We start from the raw sequence: 16,995 nt of genomic DNA, 5'->3' as shown, positions 1-16,995 counted from the left end.
CGGGAAACGAGCCTCCAACCTGTGGTAGATGCGGGGAGAGGCTGACCGTCCTCCACGTCTTACTGGAGTGTCGGAAAGCCGAATCTGAACGAAAGAAACATTTTCCCGTAGCATACCGCCAGCACATCCCTCTTCATCCAGTAATGTTACTAGGCCCAGAACCTTTATTTGACACCAACGCAGTACTAAGCTTTCTGAAAGATGTTGTCTTGCATGTTTTTAGCCCCACATGTTCGTAGCGGGTCCTCTCTCCAGAGGATGCCGCTGCGATAATTATTCTGAATAGCACATGCCTCTAGGCCCTTATGGTTCAAGGGCTCTGGCGAGGCACTGGTGCTGTAAGCAATTTAAAGTCTCGCATATTTTAAACATTGCATCATTCTTTTACGATGGATTTTAAAGTTCATAGTATTCGTCATCAGTCATCGCCATAATTTTATAGCACGTAGATTTTACGCACTTTACAGCGACTATTTTAGGTCACTTTACAGCCAAGTCACATCTTCCATAATACATCCTTAACACTACCACCAGTCATGGCGCTCTTTGGCCAAACCTGGCCCTTGCGCCACAAAACAACACACATCATCATCATCAGGAAAGCCAAGATAAAACACAGAAGGATATCATGGATAGTCTCGCAGCCAAATATCTCCCACTTAACCAAACGAAGAAGACGAGAGCCACCCGCCGTGGTTGCTCAGTGCCTATGGTGTTGGGCTGCTGAGCACGAGGTCGCGGGATCGAATCCCGGCCACGGCGGCCGCATTTCGATGGGGGCGAAATGCGAAAACACCCGTGTGCTTAGATTTAGGTGCAGGTTAAAGAACCCCAGGTGGTCAAAATTTCCGGAGTCCTCCACTACGGCGTGCCTCATAATCAGAAAGTGGTTTTGGCACGTAAAACCCCAAATATTATTATTATTATTAAGACGAGAGCCCCGAATATACGGGAGGCATATGTGAAGAACTTGACCGGGACTTCACTGAGAGTGAAGTGAGGGCGGCTCTTCACAGTCTTAATAGTAGATCGGCGGCTGGACCTGACGGAATAACTAACAAGATATTAAGAAATCTGGATGACGAATCAATTCCTTATCTACCTGAACATTTCAATGAGTGTTGGAGAAAAGGGGTATACTCAGAGGAATGGAGGGTGGCCAATACTATCCTCATACCGAAGCCAGGAAAACAACTCACTCTGGAAAACCTCCGTCCTATTTCCTTAACGTCCTGTCTAGGCAAAGCTATGGAACATGTCATCCTAAATCGACTCACTAAATACGTTGAGCAGAACGACATCCTCTCGTACAACTTGATCGGCTTTCGTCCCGGGCTGTCAACTCAGGATGCTATGCTGCTGATCAAACACCAACTTATACAAGCCAGCCCAGCACATACGAAAGCTCCAAGGTTGCAAGAAATCTGGAGAAAATTGAGGGTATACATTACGTGGTATATGCCGACGACATAACCCTATGGAGTGCCAAGACATGGGGTTGAAATGCTCGGCAGCCAAATCAGAACTCTTGGTCATTAAACATCGCAGAAAAGGTTGCAAACCAAGAGTTTACATTACGGAAGATGAGCCAAGAGTGTGCTTATACATTAATGAAGGATCCGCAGTTAGGCTAGTTGAAACAATCAAGGTTCTTGGGTACGGAAACAATGCTAACTATAGAACAATACAACATATCTCGAATAAAACAGATGAAGTCATTAGGTTACTAAGGAGAATTGCCAATAGACACAGAGGCTCAGGAGAGGACAGCGATTTGAGGCTAATACACGCCTTTGCTCTCTGTCACTTCACTTATGTGGCTGGATTATTCAAATGGAAGCAGGCAGAACTTAAACTTAATGTGATGCTCAGGAAGCTCGTTAAGGTGGCCCTAGGGATACCCAGTAACGCTGCAACTGACAAACTCATGAGTCTAGGGGTGCACAACACAATGGAAGAAATCGCGGAGGCTCAACAGCTAGCGCAACACGAAAGATTGACAAAATCACGAGCTGGCAGGAACATATTACAGGCAATAGGTGCAGAACTGAATACATTAAGGAGCCCAATAGAGGCTGAAGTAGAATTAAGGACTGACGTTAGGAACAAGATCAGAACCAACCCTCTCCCCAGAAACATGCATCCAGAATATAATGTCGAAAGGAGAAACGCACGAGCTAAAGCACTCTTGCAGGAAATAGAACAGCAGAACCAATTGGCAGCTGTAGTGTATGCAGCCTGGGTGAAAGGTAAAGAAGCATATACGGCCATTGTATCAAATTATCAAGGGAAGGTGCAAGATGCTATCACTATTTTTACCAAGGACCCCATGGTGGAGGAACAAGTGGCAATTGCTCTAGCCATCAGAAGTAATAAGTGGGCCTGCATTTACAGTGATTCGAAATCCGCTATAAAGTGTTTTGATAAAGGCTACGTAGCTGGTGTTGCAGCGAAACTTTTTGAAAACATTGGGATTATGAGAACTGAAATTCGATGGTTTCCTGCGCATATGGGAAAAGTGGACGAGACTCGGATAAACCTCAATGAGGTTGCTCATGACTTGGCACGAGGACTTGCTAACCGTGACAGTCACAACCGAGCCGTTCACCATCAAGCCAGGGAATCTAGAGATCATTTAATAACATACAATGACATTACCAAACACTACTATTTAGGACGCAGGCAATTCCCATTGCCACATTCAAAACTGAATAGGGCTCAGGCAGTCTCACTGCGCTTATTGCAAACAGGTACATATCCCACACCGTACACCATTAATCAAATATATCCAGAGAGGGAGATTAGGATGGACTGCAATTACTGTAATGGCATCATTGGAATCAGACATGCTGGCGGGGTGCCCCGCGACTCTCCCCAACCTCGTTGAAGAATGGACACAGTGGGAGAAAAGGATGCAAAGCCCATTTTTTCAGGACCAACGAAGGGCCGTCCAGAGGGCCCATGATGTCGCTGAAAGACTTGGCCTGAAAGTGTCAACGTGGGAGCGGCCCGCCTTGACTTAAGAAGTCGAGCCTCCAGATCTCATTCCAATAAATGTTTTCACACACACACTCACGTCCATGCGTTCCACGACCATGCGTGGTCTCACGACCGTAGTATGGAAATCATCATCACAATGAACACATGGTGACCATCTAAGAGAGTTAGTTGGTGTTTGCACGAAAGAGAGGGAGGCAGACAAAACTTTATTAAATGTCCTCGCTGCGGTGAAGGAGGGCGGAGGAACTAGCCCTACCGGAGCCGCCCTTCCTCAGGCGGTGGCCAGACCTTGAGTCTTGGCGGCAGCCGCAGCCAGCCAGACTGTCCAGAGTTGGTCCTCTGGGAATTTGCTGAGCAGCACAGCCTCCCATTGCTCGGGCGTGGTGATGTAGCGTTGGCGCTGTGTTTAATGGTGTGTGTCGCTGCGGGACATGCCCGGATAATGTGGCTGAGGTCAATGCGAGACGCCCCGCACGCTTTTAATTGTGGTGTGTAAACAACTGGTTGGATGTGACTGCGTAGTGAAGGTGTGGGGAATGTGTGTGTCTGTAATAACGTGCATGTTTTCGACTGGCACTTATTGAGTGATTTGTCAGGAGGTGGGTACTTCACTCTTGCCTTACTGTAATGAAAGAGGATTTCGCCATATGTAACCATTCGCATAGACGCACAAGGAGACGACTTCCTTGTCGTCAGCCTGCTGGGCTGCGGGCCATCGGAGGGGATCGCTGCTCCGATGACAGGTGATGCACCCAGTGGACGATTTCTTGGGCAGTGTCGTGAACGGCTTCATTCGCGGCAAGGCTCGTATAAGCTGGGGCCCTAATTAGCTGAACATGGCGGCGACGGGATAACGATGTGCTTAGAGTGTTCGGTTTGCTTGCGATGAGATTAGGCCTCTGGTTAAGTTGCGGATAGCCGTCTGGGAGTTTCTAATAATGCAAGCGGCCGTACTCGTTGCGTAGGCTAAAGCGATGGAAGCTTCTTCGCCCTCTTCGGGTGTTGTGGTGTGTATGGAGGCGGTGGTGGTAGTGGTATGATTCGACCCCGTGACCACAGCAAGGGCCATGGCTGGTAGTTGCGGGTACGTCGGTTGTATCTGCGTAAGCTACATGTGTGGCCCCCTCGTAATGCTTGTCGAGTTGTCTGGCGCACTCGGCACGCCGTTCTGCACGAAAGGTGCATGCATGCAGTTGTAGCCTTCCCAAGAGCCGCAGCCTTATTGGATGCCATTAATAGGCACATGTGTTTCTCTGCCTGATTACTAACTCTGTGAACCTAAACCATATTGTTGCACAGAGGTACTGCCTTTTTTTGTGCGGTAAAGGAAAAGAAGGTTCTTTTGTCGCCTAATGACCAGAGCACAGCGTCTGAGATTCGAAACCCGGTGCCAGGCATGGTTCCTTTTTTTTATCTCTTAGAGTGAGGATAAATCTACTCGGCGAGAGTCTGACCATCGGTCGACTGACCGACCGACCAACCCAGGCAAAAGTACGGGACAGTAGGCGAAGAAAGGTTCTCTTTTAAAAAATTTATAAAATTTTGCGGTCAGGTTTGTTGCATGGCGGAGGACGACGTAAAGATTCAGCATTTATCTTTTGTTCTATAAGAGCGATTTGTCAAAGCTCTCTGAAAAGTGAGGTTGAGAGGCGAGCAGTAATTTTGCAAGCAATGCAAATAATATCACCAGCGGAAGGCCGTGCTTTGCCATATTTGGCAGTTAAAAGGTACTATGTTTGTGCTGTGTTGAAAAATGCATGTATACCGTATAAAATCACATTTCTAGGTGAAGTTTCATTGAAAGGCTTTTTCATTTCTTCATGGCTAGCTGCCACAACATTTAATACTACAGAACTATTGATCACAAATTTATTATGGCACATGAAAAAAATGATCATTGCCATCCAAAAGGTGTGAAGACATACGGGGTGTTTATGCCTTAACGCATTGTACAAATGAAGACATCCGAGCCCAATATAATGTGTATATGTTATCCTTATTCCATTCCTTCCTCATCTGCTGCGTGTATGTGTCTGGGGGCGCATGCATGCATGGTGCACATATACCCTGGTTTTGTTACTGATGCTTTCAAATGTATTCATGTGCGTGAATGGAATGGCTAACTTTGTGCGTGTGCACACCTGTGTGGGTCTACATCTAGCCTCCCTACAGGTGAAACAGGGGTAAGCCGGGAGATGGAAATTCAAGACGATGAGCAAAAGGAAAACAAGGTGAAAGCTGGAGCCAATTGTTTGACAAGTGGACTTGTATTCAAGTCCACTTGTCGAAACGTTGGCTACAGCTTTCGCCTTGTTCTCGTTTTGCTCATCACCTCCCTATATATGGATTCATATGTACTCAAGCATGTACATAAAAGGCTTTAACTGTGTATTTGTGTGTGTGGTGTGTGTGTTGGGGCGTGGCCAGGGGAGGGGGGAGGGCGCACAGAGTACATGCCTCCCCATGGAAATTTCTGTGTACCATAGGATGACGACTGCCCAGACCCCCTCCCCCGTCCCGTTCCCGGTTAAAGGGGTGCGTCACCCCGTTCCATCATCATCATCATCATCATCATCACCCTAGTCACGCCCACTGCAGGGCAAAGGCCTCTCCCATATTTCTCCAACAACCCCGGTCATGTACTAATTGTGGCCATGCCGTCCCTGCAAACTTCTTAGTCTCATCCGCCCACCTAACTTTCTGCCGCCCCCTGCTACGCTTCCCTTCCCTTGGAATCCAGTCCGTAACCTTTAATGACCATCGGTTATCTTCCCTCCTCATTACATGTCCTGCCCATGCCCATTTCTTTTTCTTGATTTCAACTAAGATGTCATTAACTCGCGTTTGTTTCCTCACCCAATCTGCTCTTTTCTTATCCCTTAACGTTACACCTATCATTCTTCTTTCCATAGCTCGTTGCGTCGTCCTCAATTTGAGTAGAACCCTTTTCGTAAGCCTCCAGGTTTCTGCCCCGTAGGTGAGTACTGGTAAGACACAGCTATTAAACACATTTCTCTTGAGGGATAATGGCAACCTGCTGTTCATGATCTGAGAATGCCTGCCAAACGCACCCCAGCCCATTCTTATTTTTCTGATTATTTCCGTCTCATGATCCGGATCCGCAGTCACTACCTGCCCTAAGTAGATGTATTCCCTTACGACTTCCAGTGCCTCGCTGCCTATTGTAAATTGCTGTTCTCTTCCGAGACTGTTAAACATTACTTTAGTTTTCTGCAGATTAATTTTTAGACCCACTCTTCTGCTTTGCCTCTCGAGGTCAGTGAGCATGCATTGCAGTTGGTCCCCTGAGTTACTAAGCAAGGCAATATCATCAGCGAATCGCAAGTTACTAAGGTATTCTCCATTAACTTTTATCCCCATTTCTTCCCAATCCAGGTCTCTGAATACCTCCTGTAAACACGCTGTGAATAGCATTGGAGAGATCGTATCTCCCTGCCTGACGCCTTTCTTTATTGGGATTTTGTTGCTTTCTTTATGGAGGACTACGGTGGCTGTGGAGCCGCTATAGATATCTTTCAGTATTTTTACATACGGCTCGTCTACACCCTGATTCCGTAATGCCTGTATGACTGCTGAGGTTTCGACAGAATCAAATGCTTTCTCGTAATCAATGAAAGCTATATATAAGGGTTGGTTATATTCCGCACATTTCTCTATAACCTGATTGATAGTGTGAATATAGTCTATTGTTGTGTAACCTTTACGGAATCCTGCCTGGTCCTTTGGTTGACAGAAGTCTAAGGTGTTCCTGATTCTATTTGCGATTACCTTAGTAAATACTTTGTAGGCAACCGACAGCAAGCTTATCGGTCTATAATTTTTCAAGTCTTTGGCGTCCCCTTTCTTATGGATTAGGATTATGTTAGCGTTTTTCCAAGATTCCGGTACGCTCGACGTTATGAGGCATTGCGTATACAGGGTGGCCAGTTTCTGTAGAACAATCTGCCCACCATCCTTCAACAAATCTGTTGTTACCTGATCCTCCCCAGCTGCCTTCCCCCTTTGCATATCTCCCGATGCTTTCTTTACTTCTTCCGGCGTTACCTGTGGGATTTCGAATTCGTCTAGACTATTTTCTCTTCCATTATCGTCGTGGGTGCCACTGGTACTGTATAAATCTCTATAGAACTCCTCAGCCACTTGAACTATCTCATCCATATTAGTAATGATATTGCCGGCTTTGTCTCTTAACGCATACATCTGATTCTTGCCAATTCCCAGTTTCTTCTTCACTGTTTTTAGGCTTCCTCCGTTCCTGAGAGCATGTTCAATTCTATCCATATTATACTTCCTTATGTCAGCTGTCTTACGCTTCTTTATTAGTTTCGAAAGTTAGCTGTAGGGTTAGAGGCTTTCATACATTGGCGTTTCTTGATCAGATCTTTCGTCTCCTGCGATAGTTTACTGGTATCCTGCCTAACGGAGTTACCACCGACTTCCATTGCACACTCCTTAATGATGCCCACAAGATTGTCGTTCATTGCTTCAACACTACGGTCCTCTTCTTGAGTTAAAGCCGAATACCTGTTCTGTAGCTTGATCTGGAATTTCTCTATTTTCCCTCTTACCGCTAACTCATAGATCGGCTTCTTATGTACCAGTTTCTTCCGTTCCCTTCTCAGGTCTAGGCTAATTCGAGTTCTTACCATCCTGTGGTCACTGCAGTGCACCTTGCCGAGCACGTCCACATCTTGTATGATGCCAGGGTTAGCGCAGAGTATGAAGTCTATTTCATTTCTAGTCTCGCCGTTCGGGCTCCTCCACGTCCACTTTCGGCTATCGCGCTTGCGGAAGAAGATATTCATTATCCTCATATTATTCCGTTCCGCAAACTCTACTAATAACTCTCCCCTGATATTCCTAGTGCCTATGCCATATTCCCCTACGGCCTTGTCTCCAGCCTGCTTCTTGCCTACCTTGGCATTAAAGTCGCCCATTAGCATAGTGTATTTAGTTTTCACTCTACACATCGCCGATTCCACGTCTTCATAGAAGCTTTCGACTTCCTGGTCATCATGACTGGATGTAGGGGCGTAGGCCTGTACAATCTTCATATTGTACCTCTTATTAAGTTTCACAACAAGACCTGCCACCCTCTCGTTAATGCTATAGAATTCCTGTATGTTACCAGCTATATTCTTATTAATCAGGAATCCGACGCCTAGTTCTCTTCTCTCCGCTAAGCCCCGGTAGCACAGGACGTGCCCGCTTTTTAGCACTGTATATGCTTCTTTTGGCCTCCTAACTTCACTGAGCCCTATGATATCCCATTTACTGCCCTCTAATTCCTCCAATAGCACTGCTAGACTCGCCTCACTAGATAACGTTCTAGCGTTGAACGTTGCCAGGTTCATATTCCAATGGCGGCCTGTCCGGAGCCAGTGATTCTTAGCACCCTCTGCTGCGTGGCAGGTCTGACCGCCGCCGTGGTCAGTTGCTTCACAGCTGCTGGGGACTGAGGGCCGGGGTATCACTGTGTTGTTCATATAGGAGGTTGTGGCCAAGTACTGCACCAGGGTGGCCAATCCTGCTCTGGTGAGAGAGTGCGTTACCGGTTCTGGTCACCGGGATCAGGCCACACTCCAGGCCTGTTTATGCAGTTTTATCAACACGCGGATTTTTTTTTATCCGGTGGGAAATTGCCGGCACCGGGATTCGAACCACGGACCTCTTGCACGCGAGGCGGGTGTTCTACCTCTACGCCACCGCTGCACCCACCCCGTTCCATCCCACCCGAAAATATTTTCTGTCCACGTCACTGTGCGCATGCGTGCTTGTGCACTGTCCCCCTATCGACACGTAAATTTGTGTATTCATGCATGTGCATGGAAATGTACGTGTGTGTGCTGCGAGCGTGGCTTGGTCAGTGAGTGTGTACACCGCGGCCGCCACCTACACGTTCGTGTACGTTCGTAGGCACAATAGAAAATGCTGTAGGTGCTAAAGGGACAGATGGCCGCTAATACAACGCAGGCACAAGTACTTGTCTATCGGCAGGCAGTCAACAAAGATTGCAGGAGGCCCGCCGTTTCGCGGCATGTCGAAAGACCGCTGCCGTCGCGGCGCGTACGATCGTGCGCTCGAGTAGTTCGTACATGGCGACATGCTGAAAGACCGCTGCTATATGGGGAGCGTACTGTCGTGTGCTCGAGCAGTTCCGTACACATGATGTCTGCGTATTGCTGCTGTGAATTCATTTATAGCAAGCATTTCCGCGCGTTTGTGCGCCTGAATCTAACAGCGTGCAAACCTTACCTGAAGTTCAACTTCGTACGCGACTCGCCTCACTTGCGATTGACACCGCGCTAAAACTTCGCCGCTTATTTCTTGAATTCGTATTCTTGACAAGTATTCGGCGTTGCATAATTTCTTGCCTTTGCGTAGCGTGCCACCCCTGAAAATATCTTCGGCACCCGATATTCGCTGCCAGCCGTCGTACAACACAACCGAAAGTGGCGGGTCCATATTGTAAACGTGCTTTCCGAAGCGGACGACCGAGCTTGGTACTACCCAGTTCAGGACAGAAGACGATTTTTAGCCCCATTTTCGCAGCGCCCCTAGGGCAAAGCAGGAGCCCCATATTCTTCTGGAAAATCATTCGGGCAGGGGCTTTTAAACAGCCAGCACACGTGAATAAATACCTGTGGCGCAGGTTAGATGGAGAACTCGAGCTTAGATTTCTTGCCATAGTCAACTGAGAGGCGCTCCATAAGGAGAGACGTGAATCCGGAGCAGGTGCCGCCGCCAAAGCTGTGGAAGACGAGGAAGCCCTGTAAGCCCGTGCACATGTCGGCCAGCTTGCGTATGCGGTCAAGCACTAGGTCGACCATCTCCTTTCCGATAGCGTAGTGACGACGTGCATAGTTGTTGGCTGCCTCCTCTTTACCAGAGATCAGCTGCTCGGGGTTGAAGAGCGGCCGATAGGCGCCAGAGCAGACCTCATCGACCAAAGCCAGCTCGAGGTTGATTAACACGGTCCGTGGGACATGCCGGCCGCAGCCTATGTCGGCAAGTTAAGTGCTGAAAGAATCCTCGCCCCCAGCTGACACTTTATCACTGGTCATCCGGGCATCCTGCTGGAGAGGCAGTAAAGCTCCCAGCAAGCGTTGCTGATTTGAACACTAGCCTGACCGATATGGACGCTGATACACTTCCTCTGCGAAATACAGCAAACAGCGAAATGCACGAAAGGTAATTATAATGTTGCAAGGAGGTTCATCCACACCACGTGCAAACATCACCTACGCTAATGAGCCGTTTTATCGCGATAGAAACTGTGCATGTCCAACGGGTTCTTTGGTAACGTGGAACGGCGTGAGCATACGCATGCAGAATAGTGGATATGCCATGCAAGCTCACCGGCTACAATTCGTAAATTGCAGAATGTGCCGCAAAGTAACTAGAAGGATAATTACGGTGCTTTTCTTAAATAGTTGTCTGCGTGTTTCGATTTCTCGTGCAAGTAATATGCGCCTCTCTGAATAATCCAGTTCAACGACCAGAACTGTTATCTGCGACAGGCGATTTCTTAAAAATGCGGGAAACAAAAGCGACCAGCCCGTACATTCAACGAGGTTATATATAGCGCTCAGCACAAAACTCAAGCCTAAATTTACCTTTACTACACAAATTAGGCGAACTACCGCGCAATTAGCGTGGCAGTTCGACGTTCTCCCGGCCAGTTTGACATATTCGACGTAAGTTCGACGTATCCGAGTACTAAGGCGAGATCCGTAAGTGACTCATGGCCCGACGGCCTTGAATAAAACGCGTCGTCCGGTCTAACGGTATAAAAACCATCATCATCAGTAATGGCTAATACCCCCGTAAGCAAGCAAAAAATGAAATGGCTCATACCCACGTAAGGCTGGGGGTACAAGCGCTCGGCAAAGTGAAGCGAACACTGCATACATTCATTTAAATCACCCGTACAACACACAGAACAGCACATGTTTCAATCCCCTTGTGATGGATGCAACGTAAAGTTGAAGAGAAACTTCGTTGGCACGGGTCTGACCCTGCTGTACGAGCGAGCGAAACCACAGCTAAGCGTCCACAATGAGGCGAAGTAGCCTAACTGCGGAAGCATGAAGGCGAAGATGAGAGACGGCGCATTACCAAATGTGCAGCAGGCATTCGCTTTCACGTGATGCAGGAGTGCAACATGTTCCCCAAGTCTTCTCAAGGAGTCACGGTTGGCGGATGACATCGTGAAGAGCTTCTTCCATTCAGCACCTTGGCTGCAGCATCCGCAGGCGAAGTAGCTGATGACGAAAAATATGGCGAACGAATGTCGCTCTCGCTTTAACATATCGAAATCGCAATGCGCGCAACCAACAACGTACACATCGCGAATGGACAACACGCGCTTTGTTCCAACTCGGTCCCGCTTTTGTAACGAGAATGTAAACAAACGAAGATTGCACAAACTTACACGTGAAGGTGGTGCGCCACTATGGGAGCAGCTAATGCCAGGAAAAGGAAGTGTAAGGAGGACAGAGTGAATCTTTACCGAGGCGGTACTCTGAAAAGAAAAAAGTCCTTATTTTACGAAACTTGAGAGACTTTAGGCACCCGACAGTATGGACGAGTTTCGTGCAGTATGGGAGTAGAATCACTGTTTAAATATAGGGGGGGGGGAGTGGCAATTCATGACAATTTCTGTACCTATGGTGCGGTGACTAGCAAAAGTGCGCAGAGAGGAATGAAGCAATACTTAAAATGTATATTGAAACAGCGTTATTTTAATAAAACCCTGTGAAAAAGCAGCCACATATTCATGCTATTGAAGCTTGCTTGTTTACAAAGGACGCTGATCAGCAAAGCAAGTAAAGCGTGTCAAAGCTGAAGATGGTCGGAGGATGGATGCACAGGCACTCAGTACTTCTTCTCCGAACGTGGCCCCGAAAAGGCCGCTTTTCCCGTTGGCGACACAACCCCAGGTTCAGCAACTGTCTGTTGGTGTGGCTGAATTGGCAGCACAGAAATTGACATGTCCATCAAGTTGAGTGCACTTTCCGCATTCTGTTCTCCGCTTTGATGAACTTCGTGCCAATCACCTGAGCAGGAAACTTCGGACCTGTATTCTTCGAGCGCAGCACTAGCCGTTGATGGTCGCTTAGTTGGAGAAGTTAAGACCGAGCTCAGACTACCTTGTGAGGCTGCTTCCTGTCTTGGCGAAATGAACCCCGGTCCAGGGAGTGTCTGTTCAGATGGCCAAACACGCTGCTCAGGAATCAGTATTGCCCCCAAGTCAAAAGCTAACCGCGAGAGGTGAGCGCTGTCCACAGCGACAGGATCACTGGAAGGGGGTTCAACGGTCGCCAAATTGCAGGTGCTGGTCAAAGTCGTCGGCTCCTTGGAGACCGCCTCCGGTGGCAGGTACAGCCAGGAATCATCGGGCAAATCTGCCATGATGCGAACGTCAATTGGCTCGAAGTCCTCGAGTGAGCTGTCACTGAGAGACTTCTCTTTGCCTTCGTAGGAGATGCTCATGTTGATCGACTGCTTCACCTCCTTGATGTTCTTCTCGGACTTGGCTGAGTTGGTCTGGGACAAGGACCTATGGGAAAGTTGGCTGCCGGCGAGATGCTCGTTCTTCTTCTTCCTATCACATATGTGGCTCCTACCCACTATGGTAGATTGATCAAGAAATTGATTATTCCAATTTAAAATGAATAAACTTCCGAATATTTGTGGACTTAGCGCTGTATAGCATAGAATTATCTGTTGAAATAAAATCAGTAAATTTAGATCGAATGAAAAACAATTAATTTAAAACCACACAAGAAAAGCTGATAAGCCATTGCACTCTGTGAAGGTGGACTAGCAAAGCTGTGTATCACCCCACAAAGAGGTTGGATGGATGGATGCAAAGCTTTAATGAAGGTTACGAGACTTAGCGTGCTGCGGGCCGCTCCCACGTTGAGACAGTCAGGCCATACCCGACCGCCCATGCCCGACCGCCGATTGTAGCGCCCCGGCATCGGGCCTCTTCATAGCAGAGAGCCACTTGTCCTCATTTATTTGTTCTGTGCCTCGTAACGAGGGGCAACGCCAGGGCATATGGTCTAGGCTAGTGAAGTCATTGCAGTGCCTGCAAAAACTAGTGGCATATGTGTTGGGATAAAGCTTGTGGAATAAAGTCGGGCTAGGATACGAGCCTGTTTGCAACAATCGGTGGGTCAATGCCTACGCTCTAGTTAAATTCTTGTGAAGAAGGGGAAAGTCTCTCGTGCCAAGATAAAGCGCTGCGTGATTTCAAGGGGTGACACAGAATTTTGAACATAGGTACGAATACATTATTGTCTTGATCGGTTGTCATCGTGACGAAAGGTATGCACACACGTTTATTTTTATAGGTACGGGCTCATTCTTGTTATAAATTTGTTATACAAATCTGGTATATACATTCGTCACATACATTCATGTTTTCGTTTCGCGATATATTGAGACGAAGAATTGAAGGCGGAAATCACCGCACCGACTGGTAGTGGGCCAGTGCCGTCAGCGTGATTGCAAAGGGATGGGCAGTATGGGTGGCGGGGGTGATAAACTTTATTGAAAGGGGGGAAGTGGCTGAGAGATCGGGCTCAAGTAAGACACTGGGCCTCCTTTGCCTTCTCCACCTAGTCCAGCAGTACAAGCAGGGTCGTATTAACAGTGCTGACGGCCAGGTTCAAGAAAGCAAGGGGGACCCCTCCCTGCACCCGACTTAACCTCTCGTCTTAAGAGTTCCCCGCAGGGGCGTCTGCGCCAGCAGGCGTTTGGTGTCTTTCGACACCACGTACACGACCACACGAGGGTTGGACGCTCCCGCGTCTAACCGTGCGTGGCGTAGCCGTGTCCGGGGAAAGGGGGATCCTGGAGGTTGAGTCGATGCTGGTTGTTCGGACCTTTAAGGCCTCCCGGCGGAGGAAACACACCTCTTTGGCCTCTGCTTCACACAGACGGCACCCCCGGACTGACCCACCAGGGGGAAATCGGCAGTTGCCTTTTCCTGTCTCTCTCTCCCTCTAGTCTTCGTCTTTCGCTCCCTTTTCATCTTTCCTGTCTTCTCCTAGCTTCCGCTTACTTCCAATTTTTCCTGGCAGCAAGGGTTAACCTTGTGTGAATAGCCAGCCTAGGTTACTTCATAGTTGGTTATAGTGGTAATGTACAGCTGGCGTTTGCAGGCCGTGTTTCACAGGTCCTGCAGCGTCCCCTTGTAGGACTCCACGGTGGGTGGCTGGCGTTACTGCCGAAATTACAATCTCTCATGGCTTTTCTTTCCCCCCATTACCTGATCGTCCCTCAAGAGGGGGCGCACCGGTGTCTTCGGGTTTTTTTCCCGTCAAAAAGAAACTTTTCCTCGTTTCCATGTAGTGCACTCCGAAACACCAGACAAACCCGTGCGAGCAATCTCACCATTCCTCCTGTCCAAACCTCTTACCCAAGTTTTTGGTACAGGTTATAAAGCATCCACGATGGCAAGCAGCGATCTCCTCTTGGAACTCCGCAACCAGAGACAATATGAAAAGCTACCCAATCTTGTTTCATTTGGTTACGCCAAAGTAACAGTAACTCCTTATCGTACCATGAATACCACCCGTGGCGTAGTCTCCGATGATGATCTCTTGGAACTGACTGTGGTTGAGCTCTTGGACGGCTTCAGTCAGCAGAACGTCATAAATGTTAAGCGAATTAAGATGAGGCGTGATAATAAGGAAATACAGACCAAACATCTGATACTTACTTTTGGCACAAGTTTTCTGCCCGAGTCCATCGAGGCCGGGTATATCAAGCTGCGTGTTCGCCCATATGTTCCTAATCCCCTGCGTTGTTACAAATGCCAGCGTTTCGGTCACAGTTCACAGAGATGCCGAGGCCGCCAAACCTGCGCGAAATGCAGTGCTCATGAGCACACCTCTGAATCTTGTGAAAACTCTCTCCATTGTGTAAACTGTGAAGGCGAGCACGCCGCGTACTCGCGGTCGTGCCCGCCTTGGAAAAAATAAAAAGATATTGTCATGATCAAAGTGAAACAAAATATATCGCTCAAAGGTGTAGGCGGGTGGCATACATGCCTAAGAACACATTTGCCGAAGTGGCGCGTCAGGGGGCAGCGCCACAACGGTCTCCGGTGGCTGACCGTCCCACACCCAGTGAGGCGGCAGTGACGCCATCCGGGCCCCCGGCGGCTGCAGCTAGCGCTGCTACGCCAACACCGCAGAAGGGGCCATCTACCTCCGGGCAGGTGACCTCAAAGGCCTCGTCCAACGTGCCGAGGCCTTCACGCCAAACAAAGCGCTCGGAAGAGCGCGTGTCCAGCGCCTCGCACGAGGCAATGGACATAACCACCAGCAAGAGGGCGCCACCAGCGCCTAAGGAGCGGCGAGGCACTGTCGATCGCTCCAAAAGAGACAAAACTCCTGTCACGGTGCCTGAAAAAGGCCCCTGAGCTAATCCTCGTGTCTTAAACACACAGCACTAAACACAAATAGCATAATGGACACACAAATACTACAGTGGAATGTACAAGGACTTCTAATTAACCTCCATGACATTAGAGAACTACTACACAAACACAAACCCAAGTTGCTGTGTGTTCAGGAGACACATATGAAACCTACAAACACAAACTTTCTTCGCAATTCATCTTCCGAAGAGACCGCGATGAGGCTAACGCCTCTGGCGGAGTAGCAATAACAGCGGACAAGTCTGTAGCTTGCCGACACGTCGCCCTTCAGACGACCCTTGAGGCAGTGGCAGTTCGGGCCATTCTCTTTGATAAATTAATCACTGTCTGTTCTATTTATATACCCCCGAACCATCATCTCGAAAAAACAGACTTTTACCACCTTATTATCCAACTTCCCGAACCTTACATACTTGTGGGTGATTATAATGTTCACCACACGATGTGGGGAGACTCACGTTGCGACGCGAGAGGTCGATTAGAAGAAAACTTCTTATAAACACGGGGACATGCCTCTTCAATAAAAACGAACCGACGTATTATAATATGGATCACCACTCACATTCTTCCATAGACCTATCTGTCGGCTCCGCAGATCTTTTCTCTTACCTAGAGTGGAGTGTTATTAAAGATCCATACGCAAGTCACCATTTTCCAATACTTTTAAACTTAATTGAAGAACATCAATGCCCTTCATATACGCCTGGGTGGAAGCTAGCTTCTGCCGACTGGGAGCATCTTAAGGAATCGGCCTACTTATCACGAGATTTTATCACCGATTTTAGTATTGACGACGCGGTAGCGTATTTTACCGCTTTTATCATCGAGGCAGCGAATAACTTCATCCCACAATCAAGGGGTACCTCATCCAAAAGACGAGTTCCATGGTGGAATGAGGAATGCAAGGAGGCGCGGAAAAAACAAAATAAAGAGTGGGGCATACTGCGCCGATGCCCCACTGCAGAAAATCTGATAGAATTTAAAAACATTAAATCGCAGGGAAGGCGGACGCGAAGGCAAGCAAAGAAGACAAGCTGGGAGAGATTCTAGTCCGGCGTCAACTCCTACACAGAGGAGGCAAAAGTATGGGACGGGCTGAGGAGACTAAAGGGAACACAATTTCAGCCATTGCCCCTTGTTGATAAAGAAGGAAACAAGTTGGAAGACAAGGCTGATGCTCTTGGTGAACACTTCGAGCGCGTGTCTAGCTCCACTCAGTATTCGGATAACTTTCTTAAGCATAAAGCAATAGAAGAATTTAAGCCACTGAATCGGAAATCCATCCCAAACGATCCTTATAATCGTCCTTTTACGATTGCGGAACTTAAAGCATCCTTGTCAGTATGTCGAAGCTCTGCACCGAGCCCCGATAGAATAATGTATGATATGCTTAAGCACCTACACTCCAACACACAAATCCCGCTACTTACACTTCTCAATACTATCTGGGGCTGCTGGTTATCTCCCATCAAAGTGGAAGGAGGCTATTGTGATTCCTGTTTTGAAGCATGGTAAAG

The 16,995-nt window shown here is 48.1% G+C and overlaps 1 pseudogene; it reads right to left on the bottom strand.

Annotated features, from left to right (window-relative positions):
- Positions 1-3,271: 3,271 nt before the first annotated feature.
- On the bottom strand, positions 3,272-15,185 carry LOC139054535 (tubulin alpha-2 chain-like; annotated as a pseudogene).
- Between the last annotated feature and the right edge of the window lie 1,810 nt (positions 15,186-16,995).

This window comes from Dermacentor albipictus, chromosome 1, assembly GCF_038994185.2.
Source record: "Dermacentor albipictus isolate Rhodes 1998 colony chromosome 1, USDA_Dalb.pri_finalv2, whole genome shotgun sequence".
In the NCBI taxonomy this organism is placed as follows: domain Eukaryota; kingdom Metazoa; phylum Arthropoda; class Arachnida; order Ixodida; family Ixodidae; genus Dermacentor; species Dermacentor albipictus.
Note: the sequence above shows the minus strand (reverse complement) of the source record. Positions and strands in the feature narration are given on the sequence as shown.